We start from the raw sequence: 12390 nt of genomic DNA, 5'->3' as shown, positions 1-12390 counted from the left end.
TAAGCATCTGACTCTCGATCTCAGCTCAGGTCATGATCTCACAGTTTGTGGGTCAAAGCCCCGTGTCGGGCTCTCCACTGACCTCGTGGACTCTGCTTCGGATTCTGTCTCTCTCTTTCTCTCTCTCAAAATAAATAAACTTTAAAAAAAGAAAAGAGGGGCACCTGGGTGGCTCAGCCGGTTGAGCGTCTGACTTCGGCTCAGGTCATGATCTCACGGTCCGTGAGTTCGAGCCCCACGTCGGGCTCTGTGCTGGCGGCTCGGAGCCTGGAGCCTACTTCGGATTCTGTGTCTCCCTCTCTCTCTGCCCCTCCCTCGTTCATGCTCTGTCTCTGTCTCAAAAATAAATAAACGTTAAAAGTTTAAAAAAGAAAAGAAAAGGAAGACGAGAAAAGAAAAGAAAAAAGAAAAGAAAAAAGAAAACAAAACAAAACAAAACAAAACTTTCCAAGCCAGAAGGGAGTGACGTTCTATATTCAACATGCTGACTGGAGAAAACCTACAGCCAAGAATATTCTATCTAGCAAGGTTGTCATTCAGAATAGAAGGAGAGGGACACCTAGGTGGCTCAGTCGGTGGAGCGTCCAACTCTGGATTTTGGTTCAGGTCATGATCTCAGGGTCGTGGAGCCCACCGCAGGGGACTGAACCTGCTTAAGATTCTCTCTCTCCCTCTCTTTCTGTCCCTCCCCCATCCACATACTCTCTCTCTCTTTAAAAAAAAAAAAAGGACAGGAGGAGAGATAAGGAGGTTTCCAGACAAACACTAAAGAAGTTCATGAGCACTAAACCAGCCCTGCAAGAAACACTAAAGGGGACTCTCTGAGTGGAAAGGAAGTACCAAAAGTGACAGTAAGAAGGTAGGAACACAAAAGCAGTGAAAATTGACTACTTCTGTAAAATAAAGGTAAAAAAAGGAGCTCACAAAAGAAAAGGATGTAAAACATGACACCACAGACCTAAAATGTGGGGAGGAGAGGAGAAAAGAACGGGTTCAAACATAAAAGGCCATCGACTTAATACAGACTGCTATATGCAAAAGAGATCATATACAAACCTAATGGTAACCACAAATGAAAAACCACTAATAAATATGCAAAGAATAAAGACAGAGAAATCCAAATACAGCACTAAAGAAAATGACCAAACCACAAAAGGGAGAAAGACAAGAAAGGATCAGAGAAAACCTTAAAGAACAATAACAAAACAGGTAATAAAATGGCAACAGGGGCGCCTGGGTGGCGCAGTCGGTTAAGCGTCCGACTTCAGCCAGGTCACGATCTCGCGGTCCGTGAGTTCGAGCCCCGCGTCAGGCTCTGGGCTGATGGCTCGGAGCCTGGAGCCTGTTTCCGATTCTGTGTCTCCCTCTCTCTCTGACCCTCCCCCGTTCATGCTCTGTCTCTCTCTGTCCCAAAAATAAAATAAAAAAAAATAAAAAAATAAAAAAAATAAAATGGCAATAAATATATATTTACTCTGAATGCAAATGGACTAAATGCTCCAATCAAAAGACACAGGGTGACAGAAAAGTTAAAAAAAATAAGACCCGTTTATATGCTGCTTACAGGAGACCGACACCTAAACACTGAAAGTGAGGGGACACCTGCAGACTGAAAGTGAGGGGATGGTGGAGCCCCTGGGTGGCTCAGTTGGTTAAATGTCTGACTATCTCAGCTCAGGTGTTGATCTCAGGGTCATGAGTTCAAGTCCTGTGTTGGACTCCATGCTGGGCATGAAGCTTACTTAAAAAATAAAAATAATTAATTAATTAATGTTTTAAAAAGTGAGGGGATGGAGAAACCTTTATCATGCAAATGGATGTCAAAAGAAAACTGGAGGGGCGCCTGGGTGGCGCAGTCGGTTAAGCGTCCGACTTCAGCCAGGTCACGATCTCGCGGTCTGTGAGTTCGAGCCCCGCGTCAGGCTCTGGGCTGATGGCTCGGAGCCTGGAGCCTGTTTCCGATTCTGTGTCTCCCTCTCTCTCTGCCCCTCCCCCGTTCATGCTCTGTCTCTCTCTGTCCCAAAAATAAATAAAAAACGTTGAAAAAAAAATTAAAAAAAAAAAAAAAAAAAGAAAACTGGAATTGCAATACCCTAAATACAAAATGGCTTTTAAAACAAAGACTGTAACAAGGGACAAAGGAGGATACTATATAATAATAAAGGGGATAATCCAACAAGAAAATATAACAATCGTAAATATTTATGCACCCAATATGAAAGTACCTAAATACCTAAAACAGTTATTAGCAAACATAAAGGCACTAATCCGTAATAATACAATAATACTAGGGGACTTGAACACCCTCCTTACATCAATGAATAGATCATCCCAACAGAAAATCAACAAGGATACAATAGCATTGAATGACACACTGGAACAGATGGATTTAACAGATATATTCAAAACATTCTATCCTAAAACAGCAGAATACACATTCTTTTCAAGTGCACGTGGGACATTCTCCAGAAGAGATCAGATTTAAGGCCACAAAACAAACCTTAATAAATTCAGTAGGTCATACCATGCATCTTTCTGACCACAACTCTATGAAACCAGAAGTCAACCACAAGGAAAAACCTGGAAAGACCACAAATACATGGGAGGTTAAATAACATGCTACTGAACAATGAACGGGTCAAACAGGAAATAAAAGAAGAAATCCAAAAGTACATGGAAACAAATGAAAATGGAAACACGACTGTTCAGAACCTTTGGGATGCAGCAAAAGCAGTTCAAGAGGAAGTTTAAAAGTCTTTTTTTTTTTAATTTTTTTTTAATGTTTATTTATTTCTGAGAGAGAGAGAGAGACAGAGCGTGAGCAGGGGAGGGGCAGAGAGAGAGGGAGACATAGAATCCCAACCAGGCTCCAGGCTGAGCTTTCAGCACAGAGCCCGACATTGGGCTTGCTTGCACCCATGAAACCTGAGATCATGACGTAAGCCGAAGTCGGACACTAAACCGACTGAGCCACTCAGGCGCCCCCAAGAGGGAAGCTTAAAGAAATACAGGCCTACCTCAAGAGGCAAGAAAAATCTCTGGGGCACCTGGGTGGCTCAGTCGGTTAAGCTTCCGACTTCAGCTCAGGTCATGCATGATGTCACGGTCCGTGAGTTCGAGCCCCGAATCGGGCTTTGTGCTCTCAGTTCAGAGCCTGGAGCTTGCTTCAGATTCTGTCTCCCTCTCTCTCTACCCCTCCCCCACTCACTCTCTGTCTCTATCAAAAAATTAATAAATGGTAAAAAAATATATATAATTTTTTTAAAAAAGAAGCAAGAAAAATCTCAAACAACTTAGATCTACATCTAATGGAGCTAGAAACAGAACAACAAATAAAACCTAAAACCAGCAGAAGAAAGGAAATATTAAAGATCAGAGTAGAACTAAATGATAGAAAAAGAAAACAACTGATCAATAAAACCAGTAGCTGGTTCTTTGGAAAAAAATCAATAAAATTGATAAATGTCTAGCAGACTTATAAAGAAAAAAGTGGGGGAAAGGACTCAAATAAAATCACAAATGACATAGGAGAAATAGCCAAAACCACAGAAATATGAACAATTATATGAGAATATTATGAAAAACTATATGCCAACAAATTGAACAACCCAGAAGAAATAGACAAACCCCTAGAAACATATCACCTACCAAAACTGAAACAGGAAGAAACAGAACATTTGAACAAACCTATCACCAGCAAAGAAATTGAATCAGTAACCAACTCTCAAAAAACAAAAGTTCAGGACTAGAGGGCTTCACAGGTGAATTCTACTAAACATTTTTTTTTTTAATGTTTATTTTTGGGAGAGAGTGTGGGAGGGGCAGAGAGAGAAGGAAAGAAATAATCTTATGCAGGCTCCATGCCGTCGGCAGAGCCTGACACAGGGCTTGAACCCACAAACCGTGAGGTCAAGACCTGAGCTGAAACCGAGAGTCAAATGCCTAGCCAACTGAGCCACTCAGGCACCCTGAATTCTACTAAACATCTAAAGAAGAGTTAATACTTCTTCTTCTCAAACTACTCCAAAAACAAAAAACAAACAAACAAAAAAACAGAAAAGGAAGGAAAACTTCCAAATTTATTCTATTAGGACAGCATTACCCCAATACCAAAACCAGACAAAGACATCGCAAAAAAAGAGAGAACTACAGGCCAATCTCTCTGATGAACACAGATGCAAAAAATCCTCAGCATATATCAGCAAACCAAATCCAACAATACATTTAAAAAGTCATTCACCACGATCAAGTGGCATTTATTCCTGTTACACGGGTGGTTCGATATTTGAAAATCAATCAATAAAAACCATATGATCATTTTAAAAGAGAGAGAAGAAGAGATGAAAGGAGGGGCCGTTACAGAATAAGTTTCTGTCATGGAGGCTTCTCCCACATTTGAGCAGAGACTTGAATCATGAGAGAGAGAGAGCCATGTGGCTATCTGGTATCTGAAGGATGCGGAATTCAGCCAGAGAGAAACAAAATTGTTTTCATTAAAAAGCCACAAGTCTGTTCTCTCTACCAGTGCCTCTCAGATTTTAATGTCCCATGAATCACCTGGGGGACTCTGGGAAGGCACAGGTACTTGTGTCTCACCCCAGAAATTCTAAATCAGGAGATCACGGATTTGGACTGAGAATCTACATTTTTAGCAATATCCCAGGTGATGCTGATGCCGTTGGTTTCTGGGTCACTATTTGAGTAGTATCAGTCAAAAACCGCCTTCCAGGGGTGCCTGGGTGACTCAGTCAGTTAAGCGTCCGGCTTTGGCTCAGGTCATGATCTCACGGTTCCGTTCGTGAATTTGACCCCGCGTGGAGCTCTGGGCTGACGGCTCAGAGCCTGGAGCCTGCTTTGGATTCTGTGTGTCCCTCTCTCTCTGCATCCCCCCGACCTTGCACTCTGTGTCTCTCTCTCAAAAATAAATAAAACATTTAAAAAAACAAAAAACAAACAAAACAAACAAACCCAGCCCTCCAGATATTTTCCATCAGATTCAGGACTCGAGGTTTTCACCTCCACCTTTTCTACTAACTACAACAGACTGCCCTGTTGCCTAAGAGCAAAAAAGTTAAAGGAAGTAAACACAAATTGCAAACTTCTCTTTCTCTAGGGTTCTAACAACAAGATTAGAATTTGTTAAGATCAGAAAGCACTCCAAGAGCAACTCTAAGCACCTAATTTTACCCATAAGGAAACCCCACACCATTCATAAAAATACTCCCAGTAATAGTTCCAGCAACTGACACAGCAACTGACCTACTACCTACCAAGGCGCTACTTACATGAATGCTTTACATGCACTACGTCATTTGATCTTCACAAATCTAGAAATTGAGACAATGATGATCCCCATTTCACAGATAAAGAACATGGAGCACAGAGAAGTAGCTTGGCTCATGATTAACCAGTGCCCTACGGAAGGGTCAAGATTTTCACCCAGAGCCTCATCTACTACTAAGACCTTGATTCTCAACTCAGGCAGCATAGTAGACTCAGAAGGAACTTTAAAACAAACAAACAAAAAGGTTCAGGCCTCAGCCACAACTAATCAACTCGGGTCTGGCATGGGCGGCTGACAAGTGCATTTCTACACCCCTCCCATTGTCCCAGGCCACAGTTTCATTGGCCAGTCAGGACACTGAACCAGGCACTAAAGAACCCAGGCAGCAGGTCGCCTAGGCCCAGGCCCTTGTCCTATTTGTGTAGTGGTTCTCAAACTCCAGGGTGCAACTGAATTGTAGGGCCTGAAATTCCAGGTGCTGCCTGGACATCTTTGAGCTTCCTGGGGCCCAAAGGCCTAGCCAGGAGTTCCTCTGCTGTCTCCAGATACAGCCCTGACCCTGGGGGGAAAGGCTCCCACCCCAGCTACTCCCCCTATGTATCAGCCAGGGTTTTAGGTTCTATACTGGCTATTTGACATCTGGTATTCCTAACCTCTGCATAAGTCTGCTGAATCGCAAGGCCAGCCTGTCAACCAAAGCCACCTTCCTGAGGGCACGCAGGAGTCATAGAATTCCCCCAACCACTGAGCCCAGGCTATTTTCACTAGTACCCCAGGTGGGTGTCTCCACTGAGTTACTTCCTGTCACGATCGTCATAAAGGCAGAGCCCAGGCCCTCTCTGCTTCCCGACCCTGCGTGTGACAGGCTTCATGTGGTCCTGTGTGGCAGGCTGTGTCTCTCGTTTCTGGCGGAACTGAATTAAAAACCTTCTTTCTCAATGGCATCGACCTCTCCATGTTGCCACTCAATCACCTTTATAACTTAAGACCTGACACAATTCCCCCTACTAACCGGACCAGCTGCACACTACTCAGTCATCAACCTAACAGGTCTCACCTCCCTGCCAGACAGGCTGGCCACACCTTCCTGCAGGAGCCCAGGGTCACCGTACCTCGTCACTACAAAACCCACCTCCCTGGCCCCTGCTGGTTCGCTCTGTTCCTGAGTGCCGGCCCCTGGATGGCCCTGTAGGACACACAGTGTCCTCCCCACAAGGCTGCGGGTAAGCTGCTGCCCATCTCGCCTCCCCGCTGTCACGTGTCACCCATTCAGCATCTCACCCTACATAGGACAAGGACTCTCCTTCCTACACAGCGTAAACAGGGAGTGAGCAGAACAGCATCGAGTTCCCTAACGTGATTTTGCTATGACCAAAGTTTGAGAACCACTGTGTTATTCTATTCTGCCTCTCATGGAGTTCTCTGTACTGCCCAAGGGCACCCAGAAAGTCAAGGGCAGGGTGAGAGCTGGCACCCAGGCCTCCTGCTTTCCCAAATCCCTGCTTCTCTCCGTTGTAAGATGCCCCTGCAGGCAGATCCCCAGAGTGAAAATGGAGGTTCTATTGAAATCAGCGCCGCCCAATAGAAACGTAATCCAAGCTCCACGTGTAATTTATTTTTTTATTTTTAAAATATTTATTTATTTATTTTTGAGAGAGAGACAGAGAGAGAGAGAGAGAGAGAGAGAGAGAAGAGAGAGAGAGAACAGGGGAGAGGCAGAGAGAGAGGGAGGCAGAATCCCAAGCATGCTGCACACTGTCAGCGCAGAGCCCGATGCGGGCCTGAACTCACAAACTGTGGGATCATGACTCTTCAAATCAAGAGTCAGAAGCTTAACCGACTGAGCCACCCGGGTGCCCCCACGTGTAATTTAAATGTTTCTAGTAGCCATGTTAAAAAAATGTAAGAAGCAAATGGGCTTAATTTATTTATTTAATTTTTTTTTAATGTTTATTGATTTCTGAGACAGAGACAGAGCGCGAGTGGGGGAGGGGCAGAGAGAGAAGGAGACCCAGAATCCAAAGCAGGCTCCAGGCTCCAAGCTTTCAGCACAGAGCCCGACACGGGGCTCGAACTCACAGACCGCGAGATCATGACCTGAGCTGAAGTCGGACGCTCAATTGACTGAGCCACCCAGGTGCCCCCAAATGGGCTCAATTTAAACAATATGTTTTATTTAACCCAATATACCCAAAATATTACCACTTGAATCTGCAATTGCTATAAAAATTCCTGAGCCATTTTATAGTTACATTTATGGTTACAGCACATCTCAGCACCAGACATATTTCTAGTGCTCAACTGTCACATGTGCCTGACGGCTGCCATATTGGATAGTGCAGACTTAAACCTTTTTAAAGCAACAGAGCCCATATAACCATCTCCCAGGGACTCTCTGGGTTCAAAAGACAGCAGATTCGTGTCAGTTGCAAGTTTAACCAGTGGTTATTACAGAAACTAACCATTTCTGTTCAGCTGAATGACAGAACCGAAGTAGTGAAAGCAGAAGGTGCATGAAAAAAACGAATACCTTAAAATCTCCTTTTGCCCTTTCAATAACTGGCTGCATTCTCCATGTTGTAAAGTCATCTATAATGGTAAGATAACTTCAGTCTGTAACACATGGAGGATTTACAACATGCCAAGCACTATTTCAAGCACTTTACGTAGCATAGCTCTTTTAAATCTTTAATTAAAATAATTAAAAAAAAATTTTTAATGTCTGTTTATTTTTGAGAGAGAGAGACAGAGTGCGAGCCTAGAAGGGGCAGAGAGAGAGGGAGACACAGAATCTGAAGCTGGCCCCAGGCTCCGAGCTGTCAGCACAGAGCCCCACACGGGGCTCGAACCCACAAACCATGAGATCATGACCTGAGCCGAAGTGCGGCGCTCAACCGAGCCACCCAGGCGCCCCTAAAATAATTTTTTAATGTTTATTTAGAGAGAGAGAGAAAGCATTAGCAGGGGAGGGGCACGGAGAGCGGGAGACAGAGAATCTGAAGCAGGTTCCGTGCTAGCAGCGCAAAGCCTGATGCGGGGCTCAAACTCTTCAACCGTGAGATCATCACCTGAGCCGAAGTCAGATGCTCAACTGACTGAACCACCCAGGCGCCCCCCCTTTTTTTTTTAATTTTAGAGAGAAAGAGCATGAGAGAGAACAAGCAGGGGAAAGGGGGAGAGGGGGAGAGAGAGAGAATCTCAAGCAGGCTTCATACTCCGCGTGGAGCCCAACACGGGGCTCGATCCCACAACCCTGGAATCATGATCTGAGCTGAAATCGAGAGTCTGACACCCAACCAACTGAGCCACCCAGGGACCCCACATAGATGGCTCTTTTAATTTTCACAAAAGCCTTAGGAGGGAGGTACTGCTATCCCTACTGGACCGGTTAGAAAAGTGAGGCACGCAGAAGTTAAGTAATGTGCCCAAGGTTATCCAGTCACGGAGTGCTTGAGCTGGGTTTCAAACCTAGCTGCTGAAGTTTGACCCTGGTTCTGCTTCCCGCCAACTGTGCCACCAGGTCATTTATTCAATTGTCTCTGCCTGTCTATTCACCATTAAAATGCGAATAATGATGGCATTGTAGTGAAAAATAAGTGACTTAACACGTGTAAAGCGTTAGAAATTCTCCAAGTCATGAGAACTGCCCAACAAATGTTAGCTATTCTAATCGTCCCCCTAATGATCTCCACGCAACAAACAAAAACCGAAACATCAACACCGATTTGTTTCTAAGGACATCTGTTTTAGATCATGACATATTATGCATAATTGTACATCAGCTTCTGCACTGATGATTTCTATAGCCCACCCCAAGTGAGATAAAAGACAATGAATGTGGATAGAGATTATCTTTCTTTTTTTTTTTTAACGTTTATTTTTGAGAACATTAGCGAGCATGAGTGGGGGAGGGGCACAGAGAGAGAGGGAGGCAGAATCCGAAGCTGACAGCGTGGAGCCCCATGCAGGGCTTGAACTCATGACCTGTGAGATCATGACCTGAGCCAAAGTCGGACGCTTAAGTGACTGAGTCACCCAACTGCCCAGATTATCTATCTTGTCCTCTAATCCCAGGCTGCGGCTCGCTTTTGGAATGCTATGTGAATCACACTCACTGAATAAGTCTTCTCTGATCACCTCATGCTAGGCACTCTGAATAAAGTACGATGAGGTCCAGGAAACAGTGGTCCCTACAGCCAACAGGAGACAGAAAATAAATCAAGAGTTATATATTTTAAAATAAATAAATAAAATAAAATACTCAAGGAGAGGGGCGCCTGGGTGGCTCAGCTCATGATCTCTCGTGGTTTGTGAGTTTGGGCCCCCCATCAGGCTCTGTGCTGACAGCTCAGAGCCTGGAGCCTGCTTCTGACTCTGTCTCCCCCTCCCTCTCTGCCCCTCCCCTGCTCCTGCTCTGTCTCTCAAAAATAAACATTAAAAAAAATTTTTTTAAATACTCACGAAGAACAAAATGTGTACATGGGAAGCAGAGAAGCAACAAAATTAGCAAGGACTGAATCAGGGGGATGGTTACACAGGAGTTCATTACATTACACTTTGGGTATGTTTGGAAATTTTCATAGTAAAGACTTAAGGTAGTAACTATGAATAGGGTGATAACAGTTTCATAAAATACACAATTAAAAACTACTAAACAGAAGTGCATTAAAATGTTAAACACTGTCTATTTTGTAGTACTATGAGGTGTTTTTTTTGAGTTCTTCTTAATGCTTTATATATTCTATATTTTCTGAATTCCCTACAGTAAGTGTGCCTATCTTCTTTATGTATGTATTTATTCATTTTGAGACAGAGAATGAGCAGAGGAGGGGCAGAGAGAGAGGGAGACAGAGGATCCAAAGCAGGCTGGGTGCTGACAGCAGAGAGCCTGAGGTGGGGCTCGAACTCACCAACTGTGAGATCATGACCGGAGCCAAAGTCAGAAGCTTAACACGCTGAGCCACCCAGGCGCCCTTGAGTGTGCATATCTCCCATAATGAGAACATGAATTAGAAATACTCTCTGAAATAAAACTAAATGAGAATGCTTCCAAAATTTCATAAAGAAGTCCAAACTCACAAATGCTGATTTCAAATTCCACTGCAATAAAAGTCCAACGAAACTCCACAACTTGATCCCGAATGACTCTTCTGCAGGCAGTTTCCTATAGTTAAATACTTACGTAGCATATATTTCTATTTTGTGTCCTAATTCCAACTTGGGGACTTTACACTTTGGGACCAAGGATATCTATCCGCAGACATAAGGAACACACACGTTGCGCTCAAATCCCACTGTTCCTACTAGCAGTGTGACATATGATAAGTAACTTATGCTCCTCTGCCTCCATTTCCTCAGCTGTAAAATACAGGTTATAACAGTATTCACTTCATAAGGGCTTTGTGGAAACTGTATGTGTTAATTTTTATAAAGCCCTTAGGATGACACTTAGCGCTCAACGTTTAATCATTATGACCATTATTCGTGCCCTGTACGTATTCTATAGATTTTTCCCAACTGTTTAACTGAGCACCCTTGTAACGGAAACATTTTGTTAATGAATGAAGTATCTTCTCCCACCGCAGAAAAGGAAGAGGAATGTTAAGTTCCGTCTCCGTGGGGCTTTGCTGCCAGGAGCCCTCTTTTAGAAGTCAAGAAAGCGGAAAGAAAGGAGGCCGAGATACTATGATGTTGTCTGTGGCCCTGTTAAAACCGCTGAAGATAATCCGGGGGTGACGCACTTTTTTATTAAATGAGTCAGAAGTAGTCCAGGCTCAGCCTCCTTTCCCATACGGATCAGAAAGAAGGGCCAGGGCCACTTCGAAAAGCTTCCAGAGACATACCTTCCTGATCACTATCACAGAGTGTATATTGACAGCTAACACCTTGCCACACGGCTGAATAACTCTAAACCTGTTACTTGTATTATACCATTAATTCTCAAAACAAATGTGTAAAGTAGGTGCTGGTAATATCACCGTTTGCAAAAAAAGCAAACTGAGGGGCGCCTGGGTGGCTCAGTCAGTTGAGCCTCCGACTTCAACTCAGGTCATGATCTCACGGTCCGTGAGTTCGAGCCCCGCATCGGGCTCTGGGCTGATGGCTCAGAGCCTGGAGCCTGCTTCCGATTCTGTGTCTCCCTCTCTGTCTGCCCCTCCCCCGTTCATGCTCTGTCTCTGTCTCAAAAATAAACATTAAAAAAATTTTTTTTCTTAAAAAAAAAAAAAGCAAACTGAGGCACAGAAAGATTAAGTTCTAGGAAGTGACACAGCGTGCAGAAGGTGAGCCAGGCAGGGCAGCGGAGAGCTGGAAGACCCTCAAACCCTGCGGATCTAGGTCCGCCTCCAGACCGGGGTGGGGGGGGGGACTCGCGAACCGCCCCAAACGCACAGGCTAGGGCGAGGGGAGGGGAAGGCAAGCGGCCGCCCCCGTCCCTTAACCTTGCTCTCTGCCGTTGGCCGAGGCTTTTCCTCCCCCGGGCCCGAGGGCGTGGCGCGGCTGACTCCACTACCAGATCAAAAGTTAAAAGAAGTCGCGGGGTCGCGGGTATCACTCACCTCCCCGAGAGAAATGAAGGCCGCGATCTTAACCTCCCGCAGCGGAAATACCTCCAACAACGCGGAGCTCCTGGACTACATTTCCCAGCATCCCCGAGAGCAACCGGAGGCCCTGTCCCGCCTCCGTGTGAGACTGAGAAGCCGGCTCCGAGACCCACAGCCTGAATCCAATTCCCAGAGTCCACGAAAGGAAAGGGCTTCTCATTCTTAACCCCCGGTCGCAGAAATGCCTCCGAAAATGCGGAGCACTGTTTTATACGCTCTTATTTCTCGAGCGGAGCAAAGACATCCGCGCTTTCCCGGAGCGGAAGTGTCCCAATCCCAGAAAGCGTGTGGACTACACATCCCAGAATCCTCTGAAGGGCTGAGCTTCCCGCCTGCCTGCAATTTCCTTTTGAATTAGCAGGTGAAGTCTAAATAAGCTCTTCGGTGTTTGTGGAACTTTGTTGGCCTATTTTTTCCCTCACCCCTCCCTATCATACGTGACATAGTTGGAAATATGAGAAACAAAAGTAAAATAATTGCAAAAGTAAAATACGTGACATAGTT

The 12390-nt window shown here is 44.7% G+C and overlaps 1 protein-coding gene across 1 annotated transcript in view; it reads right to left on the bottom strand.

Annotated features, from left to right (window-relative positions):
- The window catches only part of ZNF45 (zinc finger protein 45), a 70227-nt gene extending 58068 nt beyond the window's left edge, over window positions 1–12159 (bottom strand). Inside the window, exon 1 of the mRNA XM_053906451.1 lies at window positions 11842–12159. The gene's annotated coding sequence lies outside the window, so the exon portion shown is untranslated. The remainder of the gene's footprint in view (window positions 1–11841) is intronic.
- Window positions 12160–12390: the final 231 nt, after the last annotated feature.

Source organism: Panthera pardus, unplaced genomic scaffold, assembly GCF_024362965.1.
Source record: "Panthera pardus isolate Hobbes unplaced genomic scaffold, ASM2436296v1 HiC_scaffold_18, whole genome shotgun sequence".
NCBI lineage: Eukaryota > Metazoa > Chordata > Mammalia > Carnivora > Felidae > Panthera > Panthera pardus.
This window is presented reverse-complemented; position numbering and strand designations above follow the sequence as displayed.